Source organism: Salvelinus fontinalis, chromosome 41 (assembly GCF_029448725.1).
Source record: "Salvelinus fontinalis isolate EN_2023a chromosome 41, ASM2944872v1, whole genome shotgun sequence".
Classification (NCBI taxonomy): domain Eukaryota; kingdom Metazoa; phylum Chordata; class Actinopteri; order Salmoniformes; family Salmonidae; genus Salvelinus; species Salvelinus fontinalis.
In genome coordinates, this window is record NC_074705.1 from 4,701,673 (window position 1) to 4,726,471 (window position 24,799).

The window sequence follows — 24,799 nt, forward strand, 5'->3', positions numbered from 1 at the left end:
TATGGATGAAAAGTATTCCTACAGGATGCTCGACAGGCTTTGCCCCCTCAATCCACGTGGTCTGATTTTTGCCATCTCCAACCATCTTGCCGTCCTGTGTAATCTGGTCGTCGACTTAACCAAGATGCTGCAGAAACGGACCATTACAACCAGGAACATTAAGTTTGTCATCACATCAGTCCTAGGAAACGCAGTTCAAACACACAGCAGCTCTGATCCTCTTCTTTCCTCGGCCGAGGAGCTGGGTTCTCACTATGACACACTCCTCTCTTCCAGCCTTGGCTCTGTTGCACTTCTGATAACTCGGACTGTGTCCTTCTCCTTCTCTGCTCCCTGGTTTACCTCTGAGCTGCATTCTATGAAGTCCACTGGCCGACAACTGGAGAGGCTCTATAAAGAATCTGGTCACACAGTCCACTCAGAGGCCTGGAGGACTAAACCATGCTCTCTCCCAGGCCAAATCAATCTACTACTCCAACCTCATCAATAACAGCCAAGGCAATCCCAGAACCCTTTTCTCCACCATCAACAGACTACTCAGGCCTTTGGATTCCTCCCCCTCACAGGCTCTTTACAGACTTGTAATACATTTCTGGACTTTTTTCAGTCAAAAATGGAATACATCTGCCAGCAGCTTCAGATATCCCCCAGCCTGCCCCCAGCCCCAGTTGTGGCGAGCACTACCCACACAGCCTTCTGAAAGGCTCTTTAAAGCCCATGTATTACTATTTTATTGTTATTATTTGGGATATGAAAGTGGAAAAGTTTTGGGGCATTTTGGGGACACATTTAGATCCACATTCGGGTTCTCTTCCCGTTATTAGTTGGGGACTTGGAGGAGACCATTCTGGGTGTTGTAGGGCAGCCACTGACCTAAAGAAAAGGAAGAAGGGCAAGTCAATAGAACAGGTTTCTTCTTTAAAACACTTTAAAAAAAACTGCTTTCCTCACAGTATTATCATTAAAAGGGTATTTTTTTTGTATAACAGCAACGTGTGTGACTGAATAATATCAACACTTTTAATTAAGCGTTTTGCTGACATTTGCAAAATATTTTGTAACATTTCCCATTAATAAAGCATTTGTAATGATAATAATACAAAAACGTAGTTATAACTGTTAGTAGAATGTCCTATTACTACCAGAGCAAATGTATATTAGGAGACAAAGTATAAAAGCAACGGTTCTGTCAAGTAGCCTTATCAATATCAATTAGAACCGTATCACGCCCTGACATCGAGAGTGACCATTCTATCCAAGGAGGGGTGCGCATCTCTCACTCTGAATAGAATGAAAACACAATTATATGACTGAAGAAATTAGTTTGAAGAAAAAACCTCTGGGTTGTTAAAAGTTAGCCTACCTACAATTCAATTGTAACAAACATGTCCTTCATTTGAGATTTAAAACACCCTCAACCGATTCGTAGGTTCAAAACTCCCCTTGTAACAGCTGTAGTGGGATCTCCGCACAACATCACAGCGTCTGCAAAGCCAGCCAGGCAGATAGCCACTTGGTAGGAGAGAGGCACGTACCGGACAGTGGATACTCGTACAGGCTACTGTGTATAGGCCAACGCGCTCTGCTTCAGCATTCTTATGAAACGAACTTTCTCCAGAAACATAAATGCACCAATAAAGAAAGGTAAGGTTTGTAAAAAATAAAATAAAAATTGTAGTGAGACAACAATTGAATGAAGTTAGTTTTCTGGAAAGTTTGACTGCTAGGCAATTTGATCATATTTGAGTAACCATATTTCCATTTCGTAGAAGATGCTTATGTCAAATAATGATTGACTTTGAACAAGCAACTTCATATAAATGGTGTTACCTGAATGACAAACGCGGTATAATCGTTGTTATTTGACTATAGGACGTCTCGTGTTGCGTCAATGTACTGTCCCTTCGATAGATTTTTCAGATCAATTATGTTATGGGATTTTCGGTTGATGTCAGTATGTGCATTCAGAATCAATTGTAGGCTACCTATGCGCGCAAGATGTTGGGCTGATAGACAAAAGACAAGCGGTTGGAATCATACCACTAGAGTAAGACTGTCTGGTCATTCTGCGGACTGCTTTAGAGCATTAAATACAGTATAATGCACGTGTTTACGAGAACGCCCTTGGCAGAATTGTCCTTTTCTTGTCTGTTCTAGGCCATATAACATTGATGTTGCCCCAAACTTTGCAACTTTGCTCACAATTTAGGTTAATTATTGCCACTCGTCGATAGAGTGCAGAGTTGAGCAGCAGTTGTCCTTGGGTTTAAAAGTAGTCTCGGGGTTTACAGTAGTTTCTGGGTTTACAGTAGTCTCTGGGCTTACAGTAGTCTCTGGGCTTACAGTATTTGTGTTAATACTGTATGTCTAAAATGTTTTATGCACCAGTAGACAACGAGATAGTTTATCAAGGTGTTTGAAAATAGCACTGTAATGTATTTCTTCCTCATCTAATGGCTTTAATATCACACTGATGGCTGGTCATGATGTTTCATGAATACAGCTATAATGTGTCTAAAGTTACCTCATTCTCTGTAAATTATTATCTGTAATGTAATCTGTGATGATATATCATGTATATCTCTCAATGAGGGATACTGTATTCTTTGGGGCAAAGATCTGGTTAGTGGCACTCTGCCTCTCAATTCAATTCAAAGCCTTTATTGGCATCCATCCATCCATCTCTCTCTCTCTCTCTCTCTCTCTCTCTCTCTCTCTCTCTCTCTCTCTCTCTCTCTCTCTCTCTCTCTCTGTCTCTCTTTCTCTCTCTGTCTCTCTCTCTCTCTTTCTCTCTTTGTCTCTCTCTTCTCTCTCTCTCTCTCTCTCTTTGTCTCTCTCTTCTCTCTCTGTCTCTCTCTTTGTCTTTCTCTCTCTGTCTCTATCTCTCTCTCTCTCTTTGTCTTTCTCTCTCTGTCTCTATCTCTGTCTATCTCTCTCTGTCTCTATCTCTCTCTCTCTCTTTGTCTTTCTCTCTCTGTCTCTATCTCTGTCTATCTCTCTCTGTCTCTATCTCTGTCTATCTCTCTCTGTCTCTCGTTGTCTTTCTCTCTCTGTCTATCTCTCTCTCTCTCTCTCTCTCTCTCTTTCTCTCAATTCAATTCAATTATATTTGCTTTATTGGCATGACGTAACAATGTACGTACTGCCAAAGCTTACTTTGGAGATTTACAGTATTAACATAATTAATAATAATAATCAATATTGTCAAGTGAACAACAGTAACAACAATAATCAAGGGTCAAAATAACCATACATTGAACAATACCAGTAACAATAAGCATAGAGGACATGTGCAGTTTGATTGGTGTGTCAGACACTGTCCCTCATCTTATGGCAGACAGCAATGTAGTGCCCTGCCAACACAGCTCTCTGCGCCCTCTGCTTTATCTGTTCTAAACAGATCTACTGATGATTCAATAGCTTCCCTCAATTGATCTCCCTCAGCGCAAGGCCAGTTCACGTTAATAGAGCTGTTCACAAAAGCTGTAATGATTGCCCCTCACCCTGTCCTACCTGGCTACAAATGTGGAACATGAGCTTCAGTGATAAGGGATAGAAAAAGTCGGGGTAGAGAAGAACTTGTGTCCATTGTGAGTTGGTGCACCTTCACAGACAAGAGCAGTACAGCAGTCAACTACAAGACCTGAGGAGAGAGGAGGAGAGCGACATTGATTATATTCCCTTCTAAACAACTCTGGTAGCATGTCTGTGTACAACATGATCAGAGCTGAGAAAGGAGAGAGGAGAGGAGGGAGATGCTTGTTACTGCATGTTAAAACTATTGGCTGGTGGAGTATGCTACAACAGAGATTTAATGGCTTGAACCTGCGGGGCTCAGCTCTGGTCTGTCTGTCGCTCTGTCTGGCTGGCTGCCTGTCTGTCTGTCGGCCTGTCTACCTGTGTATTCTTAGGTCTCAGGAGTAGTGTTTCTCTGCTCAATCGCTTCAGCTCTTGTCCCAACAACACAGAAACAAAAATACTACTCCCCAGGCCGTTCAGAAGAGTACCTCTGATGTATTTGAGTATGGCTTGGTGCCATGACTTATCCATGTGTTTAGTTACATCTGTGTGTTTCTCATCGGAGAACACAAGGGATGCTCCCCCGTCCCCTGTCAACACACGCTCTCTCACTTGCTTGCATGCACGCACACACGCACACACACACACACACACACACACACACACACACACACACACACACACACACACACACACACACACACACACACACACACACACACACACACACACACACACACCTCTCAGTGATCTGCTGTAACAGACTAACTGTGACTCCATTGCATTTGGGATTGTGATTCTTGCTCTGTAGGTCTCTGGTGTTTGATGAGAAACGGTCAAATCTAGAGGACAGTTTCCCCTTCCACTACATTAATAATACAGTAAGACTGTTGAATGATTCATTGATAAAATCCCCCATCCCCACAAAACTCAACCTCTGAGACCTCTTTCACTTCCCCATTTAATTCCTAGTAATTTCTCATCTCCCGTTTACGTTTAACAGGTTGGATTAAATGTGTATTTAATGTGTATGTACATGTATACAGTAGGATGTTAATTTGAGCTAGTTTACTACAGCAGGAACAGGACATGTGAAATGTGGATTATTATTAATGGACATTTTTGTTTGGGTTGAAACATTTTTCGTAAGGGAAAATCATGTTGAAAATTTCAAAGTGGAAATTACAAACTTCAGAAGCCTTTTTAACCTCAAATACACTAAACGTTTAACATGTTCTGCATTGCAGGAAAGTTCTCCTGCAACAGGGTGATCAAATTAAGATCCTACATCTGTATGGCAATCGCCTGGCCTAGACAAACAACGCTGCTCTCTCTCAGCATCAGGTCTACAGAATACAGCCTTTAATATGCGGCTCAAAGTGGAAGCAGCCATTAAATCATTTTAGTGCTAGACAGACCGCCACAGGCTGAATCTTAAATGGCACCCTATTCCCTTTGTAGTGCACTACTTTAGACAAGGGTCTCTGGTCAAAAGTAGTGCACTGTATAGGGAGTAGGTTAGCCAGAGACCACAGCTCCCCTCTATCTCTCCACTGCTATTTTACTGAGATGGAGGGCGGGGGAGGGAGGGAGGGAGAGTCACCTGGCCAGGGGGGCTATGGTGATCACCCTGCACAGACCATGTCATTCACTAAGAGGGCTCAGATGTGTGCGTGCGTGTGTACGTGCATGTGTGCGTGCGTGGCTATATTACCAGAGTAAAAAGGTAAACGTTGACACTCCCAAGAGGTGGGTCAAAGGCCACACAGCCACGCTTGTTGAAGTCAGGTTATCCCAATGTTTGAAGTAAAAGTCAAAGACAATTTTTTGGTGTGCGAGGCCCCTGGCTCACAGTGGAGTGCTATGCTGTCGGACAAGGGCCCCATTGATGCCCCTGGAGAGGAAAGTGAGGGGGGGTTTCCCAGGGGAGGTCCCTGGACTGTTGTATCTGAAGGGGTCTAGGAAGATCTGCTGGCCAAACCAACCGTACTGTGATGGCTCAGATATTTTTGTCCATTCCAGTACAGTTCCAGCAGCTATGGTAAATGGGTAAGGCTAGCACAGCTCGGTTCAGCTCGGCTCAGTAATGTGAAAAGGGTATAACAGTCAGAGAGAGAGGAAAATGAAGGAAGTCTTTGACTCTGTACAGACTCAGTGAGCATAGCCTTGCTATTGAGAAAGGCCACCGTAGGTAGGCTGGCTCTCAAGAGAGGACAGGCTATGTGCACACTGCCCACAAAATGAGGTGGAAACTGAGCTGCACTTCCTGACCTCCTGCCCAATGTATGACCATATTAGAGACACATATGTCCCTCAACTTACACAGATCCACAAAGAATTCGAAAACAGATCCAATGTTGATTTACTCCCATATCTACTGGGTGAAATACCACAGTGTGCAATAACAGCAGCATGAGTTGTGACCTGTTGCCACAAGAAACACCATTGTAAATACAACCTATATTTATGTTTATTAATTTCCCTTTTGTACTTTAACTATTTGCACATTGTTACAACACTGTATATAGACATAATATGACATTTGAAATGTCTTTATTCTTTTGGAAATTCTGCGAGTGTAATATTTACTGTTCACTTTTTATTGTTTATTTCACTTTTGTATATTATCTTCCTCACTTGCTTTGGCAATGTTAACATATGTTTCCCATGCCAATAAAGCCTTTACATTGAACATGTAATTAAGATAGAGGTACACCCATCCAGCACAGCAGTAGTTGCTCTTTAGTCAATGGCTCTGATGTCCAAGTGCCAATAACTTGTTCTTCCTAACAGACTGTATCAGATTGGATGTCAGACCTAGTGCCCTCACCCGATGAGTGCTCGATATTTAGATCAATTTCGACAGGAAATTATATCATACTTTCTTGTCTCCTTAAATGATTGTTTTGTCTCTAATGGATCCACTTAAGACACCTTAGCTAAGGGTCGTGACTTACTTGAGTTAAAGTTGTTGACCCCGTGAGGAGCAAAGGTATGGAGCTAAGGGTCAGACAGGTAGACTAATGGCTCACTGTCAACCCTGACCTAGCCTTGGCTCCTGTACCCTGACCTAGCCTTGACTCCTGTACCCTGACCTAGCCTTGACTCCTGTACCCTGACCTAGCCTTGACTCCTGTACCCTGACCTAGCCTTGACTCCTGTACCCTGACCTAGCCTTGGCTCCTGTACCCTGACCTAGCCTTGACTCCTGTACCCTGACCTAGCCTTGACTCCTGTACCCTGACCTAGCCTTGACTCCTGTACCCTGACCTAGCCTTGACTCCTGTACCCTGACCTAGCCTTGACTCCTGTACCCTGACCTAGCCTTGACTCCTGTACCCTGACCTAGCCTTGACTCCTGTACCCTGACCTAGCCTTGACTCCTGTACCCTGACCTAGCCTTGACTCCTGTACCCTGACCTAGCCTTGACTCCTGTACCCTGACCTAGCCTTGACTCCTGTACCCTGACCTAGCCTTGACTCCTGTACCCTGACCTCGCCATGGCTCCTGTACCCTGACCTCGCCTTGGCTCCTGTACCCTGACCTAGCCTTGACTCCTGTACCCTGACCTAGCCTTGGCTCCTGTACCCTGACCTAGCCTTGGCTCCTGTACCCTGACCTAGCCTTGACTCCTGTACCCTGACCTAGCCTTGGCTCCTGTACCCTGACCTAGCCTTGGCTCCTGTACCCTGACCTAGCCTTGGCTCCTGTACCCTGACCTAGCCTTGGCTCCTGTACCCTGACCTAGCCTTGACTCCTGTACCCTGACCTAGCCTTGACTCCTGTACCCTGACCTAGCCTTGGCTCCTGTACCCTGACCTAGCCTTGGCTCCTGTACCCTGACCTAGCCTTGACTCCTGTACCCTGACCTAGCCTTGGCTCCTGTACCCTGACCTAGCCTTGGCTCCTGTACCCTGACCTAGCCTTGGCTCCTGTACCCTGACCTAGCCTTGGCTCCTGTACCCTGACCTAGCCTTGGCTCCTGTACCCTGACCTAGCCTTGGCTCCTGTACCCTGACCTAGCCTTGGCTCCTGTACCCTGACCTAGCCTTGGCTCCTGTACCCTGACCTAGCCTTGGCTCCTGTACCCTGACCTAGCCTTGGCTCCTGTACCCTGACCTAGCCTTGGCTCCTGTACCCTGACCTAGCCTTGACTCCTGTACCCTGACCTAGCCTTGGCTCCTGTACCCTGACCTAGCCTTGGCTCCTGTACCCTGACCTAGCCTTGGCTCCTGTACCCTGACCTAGCCTTGGCTCCTGTACCCTGACCTAGCCTTGGCTCCTGTACCCTGACCTAGCCTTGGCTCCTGTACCCTGACCTAGCCTTGGCTCCTGTACCCTGACCTAGCCTTGGCTCCTGTACCCTGACCTAGCCTTGGCTCCTGTACCCTGACCTAGCCTTGGCTCCTGTACCCTGACCTAGCCTTGGCTCCTGTACCCTGACCTAGCCTTGACTCCTGTACCCTGACCTAGCCTTGGCTCCTGTACCCTGACCTAGCCTTGGCTCCTGTACCCTGACCTAGCCTTGGCTCCTGTACCCTGACCTAGCCTTGGCTCCTGTACCCTGACCTAGCCTTGGCTCCTGTACCCTGACCTAGCCTTGGCTCCTGTACCCTGACCTAGCCTTGGCTCCTGTACCCTGACCTAGCCTTGGCTCCTGTACCCTGACCTAGCCTTGGCTCCTGTGATACTGTATGCATCCTGACCATCTACTCTTACCCTCTGTCTCTGGTGAGAGAGAGCGAGTGAGATTAGTGATGGCAAGACCTGACCTGTTCTGAAGACAATCAACACTTTACAGCTGTAAGTAGGCTTAGCATGTTTGTGTAGTGCTAGGAATGTGTTTGGAAAATAACCTTATAGGTATCAGGTACCTGAGAGAAAGACTGGAAATGTGTTTGGAAAATAACCTTATAGGTATCATGTACCAGAGAGAAAGACTGGAAATGTGTGTTTCCAAGTAATGGTAACTAAGCCATATAAGGCATTATGAAGGGTCATGCATGCTTATAACAACTAATGAAGCGTTATACCTGCATGTTTGCTTTAAGTGAAGTCTTACTGAGGTAGGATTATATCTGTCAAAAAGTCTTAATGAAGTAATAAACATTATCTGACTACTCTATTTTCTCCCCCATTTCCACTTCGATTTGTCTGCAGAAGTTGTCCTCCTAAGTGTCTGGCTGTCTGGCTGTGCTACAAACTCTATCTCTCACCCTGAGGTGATGACAACAGCACTGGGAAATCACTTTGCACTGCGACTCTGGGGTAGGGCTGAAAGTTTAGCAAAAGCAAAAGGCCCCATCAGTCTCTTGGGGTTGGGGTAGCCTACCGAGCCAAGCTAAGAAAGATGAACGAGCCGCCTCTTCAAGGTTAGGGGTTCAATCGCTGGAGAATGTTTGTCTCTGCTCTGCTGGACATACGGGCCATGTGGAGGGTTTTTTCAGCTGACGTGATTTATGGTCACCGTGAATGGCTATTAAATGTGTTTGAGCAGCGGGTCGTTCTAGATGCCCTTGTGTTTTCCTTTTAGATTGCCGTTTAATTCCTTGGATTGGAGACTGCAGCTTAAGTGTGTGTGTGTCTTGTAGTACAATGACACATCATAGGGGTTTGTGTCTCAATGTAGACGTGTTGTTGTCACTGTCCTGCCCTTTGAGACTTCCTGTTAGCCACTTCTAAGCAGGGCTTTGGATGTGCTCTGTCACAGGTGAAAGATTTGACCTTTTACAACTGACACTTTGGCATAATGATAAATTGTCATTTCAAAAAGGTAAACTAATATTTCTCAAAGCTAATCAGATTTGGTATTGTCTGTGACGCACGCACGCCTTCATTGACACATTAATGAGACTTATTCCTGCTCCCCAGAGCGATGGCGTTAATTTCTGGCCCAAATTAAATGTCCACCTTTAGGTAATGGCTTTACAAATTAATTAATCAGGGAAATCAATTTGGAAGTGAAAAAAATCAGGGAGATTGCACACCACGTGGAAATAAAACATAAACAATCATGTCTTCAACCAGAATATTTTTGGTGATCATCTCCTTTCATCTCCTTTCCTCTCCTTTCCTCTCCTTTCCTCTCCTTTCATCTCCTTTCCTCTCCTTTTCTCTCCTTTTCTCTCCTTTCCTCTCCTTTCCTCTCCTTTCCTCTCCTTTCCTCTCTCTCTCTCTGTCTGGCTTTCTCTCTCTGTCTGTGTTTAGTTGAAACAGCTGATGGATAGTAGGTAGTTCATCTTGTGAACAGATCATCTGTTTTTTTCACATTCCCTCTGATGTTTGACTGAAGAGAACATCTTTATTGCCATAACTCTTGTCACTCTCTCTCCATGTTCAGTCTCTCTCTCCATCTCTCTCTCTCTCTCTCTCCATCTCTCCTCCCAGTAATATGTTGTATTGGTCTGTATTTACAGACTGTTTCGCCTGCCCTGCCTCCCAGTGGGGTTCTCTCTGTCTCTGAAGGTTATGCTGTTGTTTAGACACACACACACACCAGGCCTCCAGACCCAGCTCCCAAACCACCAGAGGACTAGACACACACACACCAGGCCTCCAGACCAAGCTCCCAAACCACCAGAGGACTAGACACACACACACCAGGCCTCCAGACCAAGCTCCCTAACCACCAGAGGACTAGACACACACACACCAGGCCTCCAGACCAAGCTCCCTAACCACCAGAGGACTAGACACACACACACCAGGCCTCCAGACCAAGCTCCCAAACCACCAGAGGACTAGACACACACACACCAGGCCTCCAGACCAAGCTCCCAAACCACCAGAGGACTAGACACACACACACACACGCACCAGGCCTCCAGACCAAGCTCCCAAACCACCAGAGGACTAGACACACACACACCAGGCCTCCAGACCAAGCTCCCAAACCACCGGAGGACTAGACACACACACACCAGGCCCCCAGACCAAGCTCCCAAACCACCAGAGGACTAGACACACACACACCAGGTCTCCAGACCAAGCTCCCAAACCACCAGAGGACTAGACACACACACACCAGGCCTCCAGACCCAGCTCCCAAACCACCAGAGGACTAGACACACACACACCAGGCCTCCAGACCAAGCTCCCAAACCACCAGAGGACTAGACACACACGCACACACGCACCAGGCCTCCAGACCAAGCTCCCAAACCACCAGAGGACTAGACACACACACACCAGGTCTCCAGACCAAGCTCCCAAACCACCAGAGGACTAGACACACACACACCAGGTCTCCAGACCAAGCTCCCAAACCACCAGAGGACTAGACACACACACACCAGGCCTCCAGACCCAGCTCCCAAACCACCAGAGGACTAGACACACACACACCAGGCCTCCAGACCAAGCTCCCAAACCACCAGAGGACTAGACACACACACACCAGGTCTCCAGACCAAGCTCCCAAACCACCAGAGGACTAGACACACACACACCAGGCCTCCAGACCAAGCTCCCAAACCACCAGAGGACTAGACACACACACACCAGGCCTCCAGACCAAGCTCCCAAACCACCAGAGGACTAGACACACACACACCAGGCCTCCAGACCAAGCTCCCAAACCACCAGAGGACTAGACACACACGCACCAGGCCTCCAGACCAAGCTCCCAAACCACCAGAGGACTAGACACACACGCACCAGGCCTCCAGACCAAGCTCCCAAACCACCAGAGGACTAGACACACACACACCAGGCCTCCAGACCAAGCTCCCTAACCACCAGAGGACTAGACACACACACACCAGGCCTCCAGACCAAGCTCCCTAACCACCAGAGGACTAGACACACACACACCAGGCCTCCAGACCAATCTCCCAAACCACCAGAGGACTAGACACACACACACACCAGGCCTCCAGACCAAGTAATCTGCTGTAACCCTCTTCTCACCAGACACGCATGCAGGACTACTTGTGTTGTGTTGTTACAGCGAGATAAACTGCCCTATATCAGATTGTTGCATTTATTTTTTATTTCTGTATTTAACTAGGCATATGAGATTGTTAACTGATTGACTTGGTTGGAAACGCTGATCTGATGTGGCCGGATATTTGTTATCCTGGACATTGGCTGATGTTTTCTTATCTGCCTATTTGCCCAGTACATTATAAAGATAATGTCTGAACAGTATTAATTGGGGATCTGGATCAGTTGCTATTCCCTATCACCATCCTGCTGTGTAGATAATGAGTGGCTTAGTCATGTACACACACACACACACGTACACACACACACACACACACACACACACACACACACACACACACACACACACACACACACACACACGCTTGCTACTTTGGTATATTATCCCCTCAGCAGAATGCCCTGCAGCGCATGCTAATTGAGCTTACTGTAATTAACACTAGACCAACGCTCCTGTTACTCCTGCTCATTTAATTAGCTTTTCACAATGTGTTCATTTAGAAATGAGAAAACGCAGGCCTCAATCTTCAAACTCAACCTTAACCATTTCCCCATCTTCCTTGAACTCTGAACAGTTTCTGAGAGAATCCAGAGAGTATGGAGCAGTCAAACACACACACACACACACACACACACACACACACACACACACACACACACACACACACACACACACACACACACACACACACACACACACACACACACACACACACACACACACACCACGTTCCACCAGGCTACTTGGTCACCTGCTTGTTGCCTCAGTGTATGTGTCACGCCCTGATCTGTTTCACCTGTTCTTGTGATTGTCTTCACCACCTCCAGGTGTCGCTTATTTTCCCCAGTGTATTTATCCCTGTTTCCTGTCTCTCTGGGCTAGTTCGTCTTGTATGTTTTCAAGTCAACCAGCGTGGTTTCCCGTGCTCCTTTTTTCTATTCTCTTTTTCTAGTCTTCCCGGTTTTGACCCTTTTTTCTGGACTCCGTACCCGCCTGCCTAACCCTTCTGCCTGCCCTGACATGGAGCCTGCCCTGACCCTTCTGCCTGCCCTGACATGGAGCCTGTCTGACCCTTCTGCCTGCCCTGACATGGAGCCTGTCTGACCCTTCCGCCTGTCCTGACATGGAGCCTGCCCTGACCCTTCTGCCTGCCCTGACATGGAGCCTGTCTGACCCTTCTGCCTGCCCTGGCATTGAGCCTGTCTGACCCTTCTGCCTGCCCTGACATGGAGCCTGTCTGACCCTTCTGCCTGCCCTGACATGGAGCCTGCCCTGACCCTTCTGCCTGCCCTGGCATTGAGCCTGTCTGACCCTTCTGCCTGCCCTGACATGGAGCCTGTCTGACCCTTCTGCCTGCCCTGACATGGAGCCTGTCTGACCCTTCTGCCTGCCCTGACATGGAGCCTGTCTGACCCTTCTGCCTGCCCTGACATGGAGCCTGCCCTGACCCTTCTGCCTGCCCTGGCATTGAGCCTGTCTGACCCTTCTGCCTGCCCTGACATGGAGCCTGTCTGACCCTTCTGCCTGCCCTGACATGGAGCCTGTCTGACCCTTCTGCCTGCCCTGACATGGAGCCTGTCTGACCCTTCTGCCTGCCCTGGCATTGAGCCTGTCTGACCCTTCTGCCTGCCCTGACATGGAGCCTGTCTGACCCTTCTGCCTGCCCTGACATGGAGCCTGTCTGACCCTTCTGCCTGTCCTGGCATTGAGCCTGTCTGACCCTTCTGCCTGCCCTGACATGGAGCCTGTCTGACCCTTCTGCCTGTCCTGACATGGAGCCTGTCTGACCCTTCTGCCTGTCCTGACATGGAGCCTGTCTGACCCTTCTGCCTGCCCTGACATGGAGCCTGTCTGACCCTTCTGCCTGTCCTGACATGGAGCCTGCCCTGACCCTTCTGCCTGCCCTGACATGGAGCCTGTCTGACCCTTCTGCCTGCCCTGACATGGAGCCTGCCCTGACCCTTCTGCCTGCCCTGGCATTGAGCCTGTCTGACCCTTCTGCCTGCCCTGACATGGAGCCTGTCTGACCCTTCTGCCTGCCCTGACATGGAGCCTGCCCTGACCCTTCTGCCTGTCCTGACATGGAGCCTGCCCTGACCCTTCTGCCTGCCCTGACATGGAGCCTGTCTGACCCTTCTGCCTGCCCTGACATGGAGCCTGCCCTGACCCTTCTGCCTGCCCTGGCATTGAGCCTGTCTGACCCTTCTGCCTGTCCTGACATGGAGCCTGCCCTGACCCTTCTGCCTGTCCTGACATGGAGCCTGTCTGACCCTTCTGCCTGTCCTGACATGGAGCCTGCCCTGACCCTTCTGCCTGTCCTGACATGGAGCCTGTCTGACCCTTCTGCCTGTCCTGACATGGAGCCTGCCCTGACCCTTCTGCCTGTCCTGACATGGAGCCTGTCTGACCCTTCTGCCTGCCCTGACATGGAGCCTGCCCTGACCCTTCTGCCTGCCCTGGCATTGAGCCTGTCTGACCCTTCTGCCTGTCCTGACATGGAGCCTGTCTGACCCTTCTGCCTGTCCTGACATGGAGCCTGTCTGACCCCTCTGCCTGTCCTGACATGGAGCCTGCCCTGACCCTTCTGCCTGTCCTGACATGGAGCCTGTCTGACCCCTCTGCCTGTCCTGACATGGAGCCTGTCTGACTCTTCTGCCTGCCCTGACATGGAGCCTGTCTGACCCCTCTGCCTGCCCTGACATGGAGCCTGTCTGACCCCTCTGCCTGCCCTGACATGGAGCCTGTCTGACCCCTCTGCCTGCCCTGACATGGAGCCTGTCTGACACTGTTTACCTCTTGGACTCAGAATCTGGTTTTGACCTTTTGCCTTGCCTGTCCACGACCATTCTCCTGCCTACTCCTTTTTGGACTATAAATAAACTACAAAGACTCTAACCATCTGGCTCCTGTGTCTGCATCTGGGTCTCGCCTTGTGCCCTTATAGTACGAGCTGCACAGTGTGCTTACTGTGTGGTGTTACAGTCTGGGGGTGTTTCACAGGATTGTGTTGTCCAGCCAATTCAAAAGGTGGAAACAGAGGTCGTGTTCAGTCTGTCAGTGGACAACACACAATACTCTCCCAACGCAGGAGAGCAGTATAACCAGTACCTGCTGTGTTATTGCCACTCCTGGGCTGAGCAGTACCAATAGATACTTTACTGTCCATTGTGTGATGGGAATGAATCTTCTGCCTTTCCCAACTCCCCCCAGACACACACACACACTGAGAGACACAAGATCAGTTCTGGGGTTAAGTCCCTTGCTCAAGGGTACAGCGGCAGAAAATGTAAATTGTCCGTAGAGCTCAGAGACAGGATTGTGTCAAGGCACAGATCTGGGGAAGGGTATAAACAAATGTCTGCAGCATTGAAGATCCCCAAGAACAACGTGGCTTCCATCATTCTTAAATGGAAGAAGTTTGGAACTACTAAGACCCTTCCTTGAGCTGGCCGCCTGGCCAAACTGAGCAATCGGGGGAGAAGGGGCTTGGTCAGGGAGGTGGTCAAGAACCCAATGCTCACTCTGACAGCACTCCAGAGTTCCTCTGTGGAGATGGGAGAACCTTCCAGAAGGACAACCATCTCTGCAGCACTCCACCAGTAAGGCCTTTATGGTACAGTGGCCACTCCTCAGTAAAAGGCACATGACAGCCCGCTTGGAGTTTGCCAAAAGGCACCCAAAGACTCTTAGATCATGAGAAACAAGGTTCTATGATCTGATGAAACCAAGATTGAACTCTTTAGCCTGAATGCCAAGCGTCACTTCTGGAGGAAACCTGGCACCATCCCTGCGGTGAAGCATGGTGGTGGCAGCATCATGCTGTGGGGTTGTTTGTCAACGGTAGTGACTGGGAGACTAGTCAGGATCGAGGCAAAGAAGAATGGAGCAAAGTACAGAGAGATCCTTGATGAAAACCTGCTCCAGAGAGCTCAGGACTTCAGTCTGTGGCGACAGTTCACCTTTCAACTGGACAACGAACCTAAGCACACAGCCAAGACAATGCAGGAGTGGCTTCGGGACAAGTCTCTGAATGTCCTTGAGTGGCCCATCCAGAGCCCGGGCTTGAACCCGATCAAACATCTCTGGAGAGACCTGAAAATAGCTGTGCACCAATGCTCCCCATCCAACCTGACAGAGCTTGAGATGATCTGCAGAGAAGAATGGGAGAAACTCCTGAAATACAGTTGTGCCAAGCTTGTAACGTCATACCCAAAAAGACTCAAGGCTGTAATCGCTGTCAATGGTGCTTCAACAAAGTACTGACTAAAGGGTCTGAATAGTTATGTAAATGTCATATTTAAGTTTTTTATTTGTAATAAATCAGCAAAAAATTCTAAAACCTGTTTTTGCTTGGACATTATGGGGTATAACCCCTAGATTGATGGGAGGGGGGAAATCTTTAATACATTTTAGAATACGTCTGTAACGTAACAAAATGTGAAAAAGTCAAGGGGTCTGAATACTTTCCGAAGGCACTGTAGAGAGACAGGAACTACTGTATAAATGGTCCAGTGAATAAACAGTCCCCTCCTCCTCCTCCCATCCCCCTCCTCTCCTCCTCCTCCTCCTCTCCCATCCTCCTCCTCTCCCATCCTCCTCCTCCTCCTCCCATCCCCCTCCTCTCCTCCTCCTCCTTCTCTCCCATCCTCCTCCCCCCAACCTCTCTGTCTGGCTCAGAACAGGCACAGTTGGGCAGCCCCATGCCCCCCTCCCTCCATCCCTCCCCGTCTCTTTCTCTGCACACACTCACGCCCCCACTCCATTGAGAAAGTTAACGGTTTGTTTTTCACAAGCGAGGAATGCTTTGCCGCTCACAACATCACCCCTTCCCACCCCGAATCCCAACTCCCCCTTTACGGTGGAGGGAGCGGCTAGCCGGTTTGTGTGCTGATGAGTTACAATGTTTCTCGCTCTGTCTCTCTTTCTGTCTCTCTTTCTCACTCTCTCCCCCTCCAAGGTTTCTGGAGGGTTGAAACATGAAAATATGCTCTGGTTTATTTGAACATCTAATCAAACGGCTACCCAGACTATTTGCATTGCCCCCCACCTACATGTACATATTACCTCAATTACCTCGACTAACCCCCGCACGTTGACTCTGTACCGGTACCCCCCTGTTTATAGTCTCCACGTTGACTCTGTACCGGTACCCCCTGTATATAGTCTCCACGTTGACTCGGTACCGGTACCCCCCTGTATATAGTCTCCACGTTGACTCTGTACCGGTACCCCCCTGTATATAGTCTCCACGTTGACTCTGTACCAGTACCCCCCTGTATATAGTCTCCACGTTGACTCGGTACCGGTACCCCCCTGTATATAGTCTCCACGTTGACTCTGTACCGGTACCCCCCTGTATATAGTCTCCACGTTGACTCTGTACCGGTACCCCCCTGTATATAGTCTCCACGTTGACTCGGTACCGGTACCCCCCTGTATATAGTCTCGCTATTGTTATTTTACTGCTGCTCTTTAATGTAGGTGCCAGTCTTTCCCTCTCGGAATCAGTGTCTGATGATGCTGTGCTGCTTCCCCCTCCCCCATTGGCCAGTGAAGGACTGTCCATGTGACCTGGTTTGTCTGTTTTTTCCCCTCCCCCTATCAGTGGTGGACACATGGTCATCAGGGTTGGGGTCAATTCCATTTCAAATTTCAATTAATTTAAGAAGTTTAGGATGTATTCAGTTAAATTACGACTTTTCAGTGAGAAATATTTTTAAGAGAAAATGGAACTGACCCCAATCCTGATGAACATCACTCCCATATCACTGTACCCCCCCCCCCCCCCAGACAGAAAGAAACACCCCCCCTCTCTCTTGCGTCTACAAACCGGATGTTATTGGACACACTGTTGTCTGTCAGTGTAACCGTGTTGATCAGTATCCCTTCTGTGCTGTCACCCCAGGGTTCTCTCCTACTGTGTGGACGATGCCCTTTGTTCTCCTGTCTGTCTGACTGAAGCATGTGTGCTGGAATGGGGAGGGGAGGAGGAGGTGGGCACTGGGTGGATCCATGGCTAATGTCTGTGTTGTTTACAGCTGCTGTAAGTGCGCATATTAAGGCAAAGGGTCACACGTTGCACTTGTTATATCCGTTAGAAGCTTTTTATTCAGAAGATGTTATTCTCATCCGTGTATTATTAAACGTGATAATACAATTCATTTTTGTTAGAAATGATGGGCACAACTAAAGCTTTACTATTGCAGCAGCCATGCTGGATAGATAAACAATATGAAATGCTCTTCCAGGCACGAACACTGATAATCACAACATGTGCTGATTGGATTCTCTGTTGCACTCCTAGTTTGACAAACTGTAGTTGCAGGGTGTGATGTAATGACTTAATCGTTGTAATACTCTCACTATGAGCAAAAGACGTTGAAAAACATATTTTTGGTTGAAAATATGTTAAAAATAAATGTCTTTGTTTTTTTGCTCACTGGGCTGTAGCCTCCAGTACTCTGCTGAGAGTCGTTAACACACGGGTTCTCTGATTTGACCAACTACACTGCTCTACTGTCAAAACCTTTCGTTATCATCTCTCCAAGTGTTTATTTTTAAACCTTACTTTGTCACTTTGTTATATCTTTGTAATGTTCTATGTGCGTACGTGTCTAATCCATGTTGCATTACATATTTTTTTGCCAGCTTATTCAAATGTTTCCTTAATGTGATTTGAAGCAGAAGAAAGATATGCAGATATGCAGATAAGAGGGAGGGAGAGAGCAGTGCAGCTGTGGTCCTGTTTATCATTCTGTTATCTCCCCCCAGCCTCCTAGTCCTGTTTATCATTCTGCTATCTCCCCTAGTCTAGTTTTGTTTATCATTCTGTTATCTCCCACCTAGTCAAGTCCTGTTTATCATGATGTTATCTCCCCCCTAGTCTTGTTTATCCTTATGTTATCTCCCCCAGCCTCCCAGTCCTGTTTATCATTCCGTTATCTCCCCCACCCCCCCCAGCAAACTAGTCCTGTGATCATTCTGTTATCTTCCCATAGTCTCATTTATCGTTATGTTATCTCCCCTCCTAGTCTGGTCCTGATTATCATTGCTATATCCCCCCAGTCTAGTCCTGTTTATCATCATGTTATCTTCTCCCCGAGCATTCTAGTCCTGTTTATCATTATGTTATCTCCCACTTAGTCTAGTCCTGTTTATCATTATGTTATCTCCCTCTAGCCTCCTAGTCCTGTTTACCATTCTGCTATCTCCCCCTAGTCTAGTTCTGTTTATCATTCTGTTATTTCCCACTAGTCTAGTCCTGTTAATCATTCTGCTATCTCCCCCACTCTTGTTTATCATTTGTTATCTCCCCCCTAGTCTTGTCATTCTTTTATCTCCCCCCTATACTGTCCTGTTTATCATTCTGCTATCTCCCCCCTAATCTTTTTCGGTTGATCGTTTTGTTATCTCCCATCCTAGTCTAGTCGTGTTTATCATTCTGTTATCTCCCCCTAGTTTAGTCCTGTTTATCATCCTGTTATCTACCCCCTGATCTAGTCCGTTTTATCATTCTGTTATCTCTCCCCAGTCCTGTTTATCATTCTGTTTTCTCATCCCCTAGTCTAGCCCTGTTTATCATTCTGTTATCTCTCCCCAGTCCTGTTTATCATTCTGTTTTCTCATCCCCTAGTCTAGCCCTGTTTATCATTCTGTTATCTCTCCCCAGTCTAGTCCTGTTTATCATTTGGTTATCTCCCTCCGTAGTCTCCTAGGCTAGTCCAGCCAAAGTAGCATCATTAGCTTTGGCAAATGACCCACGCAGCCATTGTGGTCCGGCCATGGCATGTTAGTGTGTCTTTTAACTGTGGCTAAACTGAGTCCATTCACTTGTAAAAGAGAGCCACCATTGGCAGATACTTGGCAAGTCTAACAGAGGAGGCTTTCACATGAGGAGGAAGGACCTTGGAGGGAAAAAAAAAAAAAAACATCACACCGCCTCAGACATTTCTTGGAGTTGAGGAAATATAAATAGTCGCATTTGAGTTGACCTAACAAAATGTAGGACACCCCTGTTCAGACTCTGAGGGTATGGGTTTTATTAGTTAGCTGTAGCCTAATAATACAGCCCCATACAGCAGCCTAGTTGGGCAGTAAGGGTTGAGGAATCCCAGAAGTTCATTTTAGAGCGATGTGTTTAGGAGGAGGGCTGTTGTTTTGCGACCCTCTTTGTTCCGGGTGGAATTTGGGGGTTACGGGGCCAGTGGGGTCCTGCCCGTTCCTTTTAACCATGTTTGGAAGGAGTCCAATTCTTCCCAGAGAGGAGGAGTGGCTCCTAAATTAGGAAGCAAATAAGTTTTCCCTTTTCTTATTGTGCTCTAATACAGAATATATTAAATATATTATAGATAATATTATAATATAGACAGTAAGCAAAAACATCAAGACAGGACCACATAGACATAGGGAGTCCCTATAAAACATCAAGACAGGACCACATAGACATAGGGAGTCCCTATAAAACATCAAGACAGGACCACATAGACATAGGGAGTCCCTATAAAACATCTAGACAGGACCACATAGACATAGGGAGTCCCTATAAAACATCTAGACAGGACCACATGGACATAGGGAGTCCCTATAAAACATCTAGACAGGACCACATAGACATAGGGAGTCCCTATAAAACATCTAGACAGGACCACATAGACATAGGGAGGGAGTCCCTATAAAACATCTAGACAGGACCACATAGACATAGGGGGGGAGTCCTTATAAAACATCTAGACAGGACCACATAGACATAGGGAGTCCCTATAAAACATCTAGACAGGACCACATAGACATAGGGAGTCCCTATAAAACATCTAGACAGGACCACATGGACATAGGGAGGGAGTCCTTATAAAACATCAAGACAGGACCACACAGACATAGGGAGGGAGTCCTTATAAAACATCTAGACAGGACCACATAGACATAGGGAGGGAGTCCTTATAAAACATCTAGACAGGACCACATAGACATAGGGGGGGAGTCCTTATAAAACATCTAGACAGGACCACATAGACATAGGGAGTCCCTATAAAACATCTAGACAGGACCACATAGACATAGGGAGTCCCTATAAAACATCTAGACAGGACCACATGGACATAGGGAGGGAGTCCTTATAAAACATCAAGACAGGACCACATAGACATAGGGAGGGAGTCCTTATAAAACATCTAGACAGGGCCACATAGACATAGGGAGGGAGTCCTTATAAAACATCTAGACAGGACCACATAGACATAGGGAGGGAGTCCCTATAAAACATCTAGACAGGACCACATAGACATAGGGAGTCCCTATAAAACATCAAGACAGGACCACATAGACATAGGGAGTCCCTATAAAACATCTAGACAGGACCACATAGACATAGGGAGTCCTTATAAAACATCAAGACAGGACCACATAGACATAGGGAGTCCCTATAAAACATCTAGACAGGACCACATGGACATAGGGAGTCCTTATAAAACATCAAGACAGGACCACATAGACATAGGGAGTCCTTATAAAACATATAGACAGGACCACATAGACATAGGGAGTCCTTATAAAACATCTAGACAGGACCACATAGACATAGGGAGGGAGTCCTTATAAAACATCTAGACAGGACCACATAGACATAGGGGGGGAGTCCTTATAAAACATCAAGACAGGACCACATAGACATAGGGAGTCACTATAAAACATCAAGACAGGACCACATAGACATAGGGAGTCACTATAAAACATCTAGACAGGACCACATAGACATAGGGAGGGAGTCCCTATAAAACATCTAGACAGGACCACATAGACATAGGGAGTCAGTATATCAAAGTCAGGAATGTTTGTGTCATTTTAGAAATCTGGGAATGTGACTGAGCATGAACACGTGTTGAGTGTAGTGTCCAACACAGAGACCTCACGGTCACCTGAAGGGTCAGTGTGAGAACTCTCTCATTGTATTCTCTCTACTGAAGAGAAAACAGAGGAAAGACATCTGAATTGGGAAATTGCGACGCTTCATTGACATGTCATCGATCTGCATTAGTTTTAGAAACTCACACCACTCCGTTCAGTCAACAACTTGGCAGTTCTATAGATCGATCAGGGTTCGGCTACAATGGCTGTTTCCTGATTGCAGGGTTGAGCCGTGACCGAACGCCTTTTCCCCAAACCCAATGGTTGCGTGCCACGTCATCGACTATGCCATAGGGCACCAGATTGCAGTAACATATGATGGTTAGCTGATAGGTAAAATACCTATCCAGGTGTTGTAAGCTCTGGCAAGTATTAACAACACCTGGGCAGAGGAACGTGTCCACAATGTCCGTTTTGCTACCATGTGTATACTCTGTGAATATGATTCCATTACAATGGATGGATAGTGAGAGAGAGATTTCAGCGTTATACAACTTCCGCAGATAGACTTCATATTAAGCATCGAATGATGTATCTATGGAATGATTTATCTATGGAATGATTTATGTATGGAATGATTTATCTATGGAATGATTTATCTATGGAATGATTTATCTATGGAATGATTTATCTATGGAATGATTTATCTATGGAATGATTTATCTATGGAATGATTTATCTATGGAATGATTTATCTATGGAATGATTTATCTATGGAATGATTTATCTAGGGAATGATTTATCTATGGAATGATTTATCTATGGAATGATTTATCTAGGGAATGATTTATCTATGGAATGATTTATCTATGGAATGATTTATCTATGGAATGATTTATCTATGGAATGATTTATGTCTGGAAGGATTTATGTATGGAATGATTTATGTCTGGAAGGATTTATGTCTGGAATGATTTATGTAGGTGGAGGCCTGGAGGGAAGGAAAGGGAAAACATTATTTGTTGTTCTAAAGAACGGCTAAGTGGTTATAGTTAGTGGCTAGGTTAAAGATCATGTGGGTGAAAGATTCCTTCCTATGGTTAAACGATGTGATGGTTAACATGTCTGACTGAACTGTGAGAACCGAACCATTCCACAATGTTTCTGAATGGCCCACTTGGCTCCAATAATACTAGGTTGCGTTCAGTGGGAACCAGCATAGCAAAACGTTTTGCAGTTGAAAGCGAAAAATATGTGTTGTTATTGGAGGAGTTCAGATCATTTCACTAACATTTTCTTCCCCACTGAACAGGGCCTAGGTTGGTTGTACGTAGGCTTTATGGAGAATGTATCTGCATTATGGAGAGGGGGTCTGCTATAGAGAGGGAGTCTGCTATAGAGAGGGTGTCTGGTTAAGAGAAGGGTCTGTTATAGAGAGGGGTTCTGTTATAGAGAGGGGTTCTGTTATAGAGAGGGGTTCTGTTATAGAGAGGGGTTCTGTTATAGAGAGGGGTTCTGTTATAGAGAGGGGTTCTGTTATAGAGAGGGGGTATGGTTTAGAGAGGGGGTCTGGTTTAGAGAGGGGGTCTGGTTTAGAGAGGGGGTCTGGTTTAGAGAGCGGGTCTGTTATAGGGAGGGGGTCTGGTAGGGAGAGGGGCTATGGTATAGAGAGGGGCTATGGTATAGAGAGGGCTATGGTATAGAGAGGGGGTATGTTATAGAGAGAGGTCTGTTATATAGAGGGTGTCTATTATAGAGAGTGGGTCTGGTATAAGGAGAGGGTCTGGTAGAGAGTGGGTCTGGCTTAGAGAGGGGTCTTTTATAGAGAGGGGGTCTGTTATAGAGAGGGTCTGGTTTAGAGAGAGGCCTGGTAGGAGAGAGGGGGTCTGGTTTAGAGAGGGGGTCTGTTATAGAGAGGGGGACTGGTCTGGTTTAGAGAGGGGTCTGTTATAGAGAGGGGTCTGTTATAGAGAGGGTGTATATTATAGAGAGGGGGACTGGTCTGGGAGAGGGGGTCTGTTATAGAGAGGAGGTATGTTATAGAGAGGGGGTCTGGTTTAGAGAGGGGGTCTGTTATAGAGATTGGGTCCGGTATGCTATAGAGAGGGGGTCTGTTATAGAGAGCAGGTCTGTTATACAGAGGGGGTCTGGTTTAGAGAGGGGGTCTGGTTTAGAGAGCGGGTCTGTTATAGAGATTGGGTCTGGTATGCTATAGAGAGGGGGTCTGGTTTAGAGAGCGGGTCTGGTTTAGAGAGCGGGTCTGTTATAGAGATTGGGTCTGGTATGCTATAGAGAGGGGTTCTGGTTTAGAGAGGGGGTCTGGTTTAGAGAGGGGGTCTGTTATAGAGATTGGGTCTGGTCTGTTATAGAGAGGGGGTCTGTTATAGAGAGTGGGTCTGGTTTAGAGAGGGGGTCTGTTATAGAGATTGGGTCTGGTCTGTTATAGAGAGGGGCTCTGTTATAGAGATTGGGTCTGGTATGCTATAGAGAGGGGGTCTGTTATAGAGATTGGGTCTGGTATGCTATAGAGAGGGGGTCTGTTATAGAGATTGGGTCTGGTATGCTATAGAGAGGGGGTCTGTTATAGAGATTGGGTCTGGTATGCTATAGAGAGGGGCTCTGTTATAGAGATTGGGTCTGGTATGCTATAGAGAGGGGGTCTGTTATAGAGATTGGGTCTGGTATGCTATAGAGAGGGGGTCTGTTATAGAGATTGGGTCTAGTATGCTATAGAGAGGGGGTCTGTTATAGAGATTGGGTCTGGTATGCTATAGAGAGGGGGTCTGTTATAGAGATTGGGTCTGGTTTAGAGAGGGGGTCTGTTATAGAGATTGGGTCTGTTTTAGAGAGGGGTCTGTTATAGAGATTGGGTCTGGTATGCTATAGAGAGGGGGTCTGTTATGTTATAGAGAGGGGATCTGGTATGTTATAGAGAGCGGGTCTGGTTTAGAGAGGGGGTCTGGTTTAGAGAGGGGGTCTGTTATAGAGAGGGGGTCTGGTTTAGAGAGGGGGTCTGGTTTAGAGAGGGAGTCTGTTATAGAGAGGGGGTCTGGTTTAGAGAGGGGGTCTGGTTTAGAGAGGGGGTCTGTTATAGAGCTTGGGTCTGGTATGCTATAGAGAGGGGGTCTGTTATAGAGATTGGGTCTGGTTTGCTATGGAGAGGGGGTCTGGTTTAGAGCGGGGTCTGTTATAGAGAGGGGGTCTGTTATAGAGATTGGGTCTGGTACGCTATATAGAGGGGGTCTGTTATAGAGATTGGGTCTGGTATGCTATAGAGATTGGGTCTGTTATAGAGATTGGGTCTGGTATGTTATAGAGAGGGGGTCTGTTATAGAGATTGGGTCTGGTATGCTATAGAGAGGGGGTCTGTTATAGAGATTGGGTCTGGTATGCTATAGAGAGGGGGTCTGTTATAGAGATTGGGTCTGGTATGCTATAGAGAGGGGCTCTGTTATAGAGATTGGGTCTGGTATGCTATAGAGATTGGGTCG

The 24,799-nt window shown here is 47.0% G+C and overlaps 1 protein-coding gene across 1 annotated transcript in view; it reads left to right on the plus strand.

Annotated features, from left to right (window-relative positions):
• The first annotated feature begins 1,506 nt into the window (after positions 1-1,506).
• Positions 1,507-24,799, plus strand: part of sema5bb (sema domain, seven thrombospondin repeats (type 1 and type 1-like), transmembrane domain (TM) and short cytoplasmic domain, (semaphorin) 5Bb) — a 99,524-nt gene continuing 76,231 nt past the window's right edge. Inside the window, exon 1 of the mRNA XM_055908101.1 lies at positions 1,507-1,644. The gene's annotated coding sequence lies outside the window, so the exon portion shown is untranslated. The remainder of the gene's footprint in view (positions 1,645-24,799) is intronic.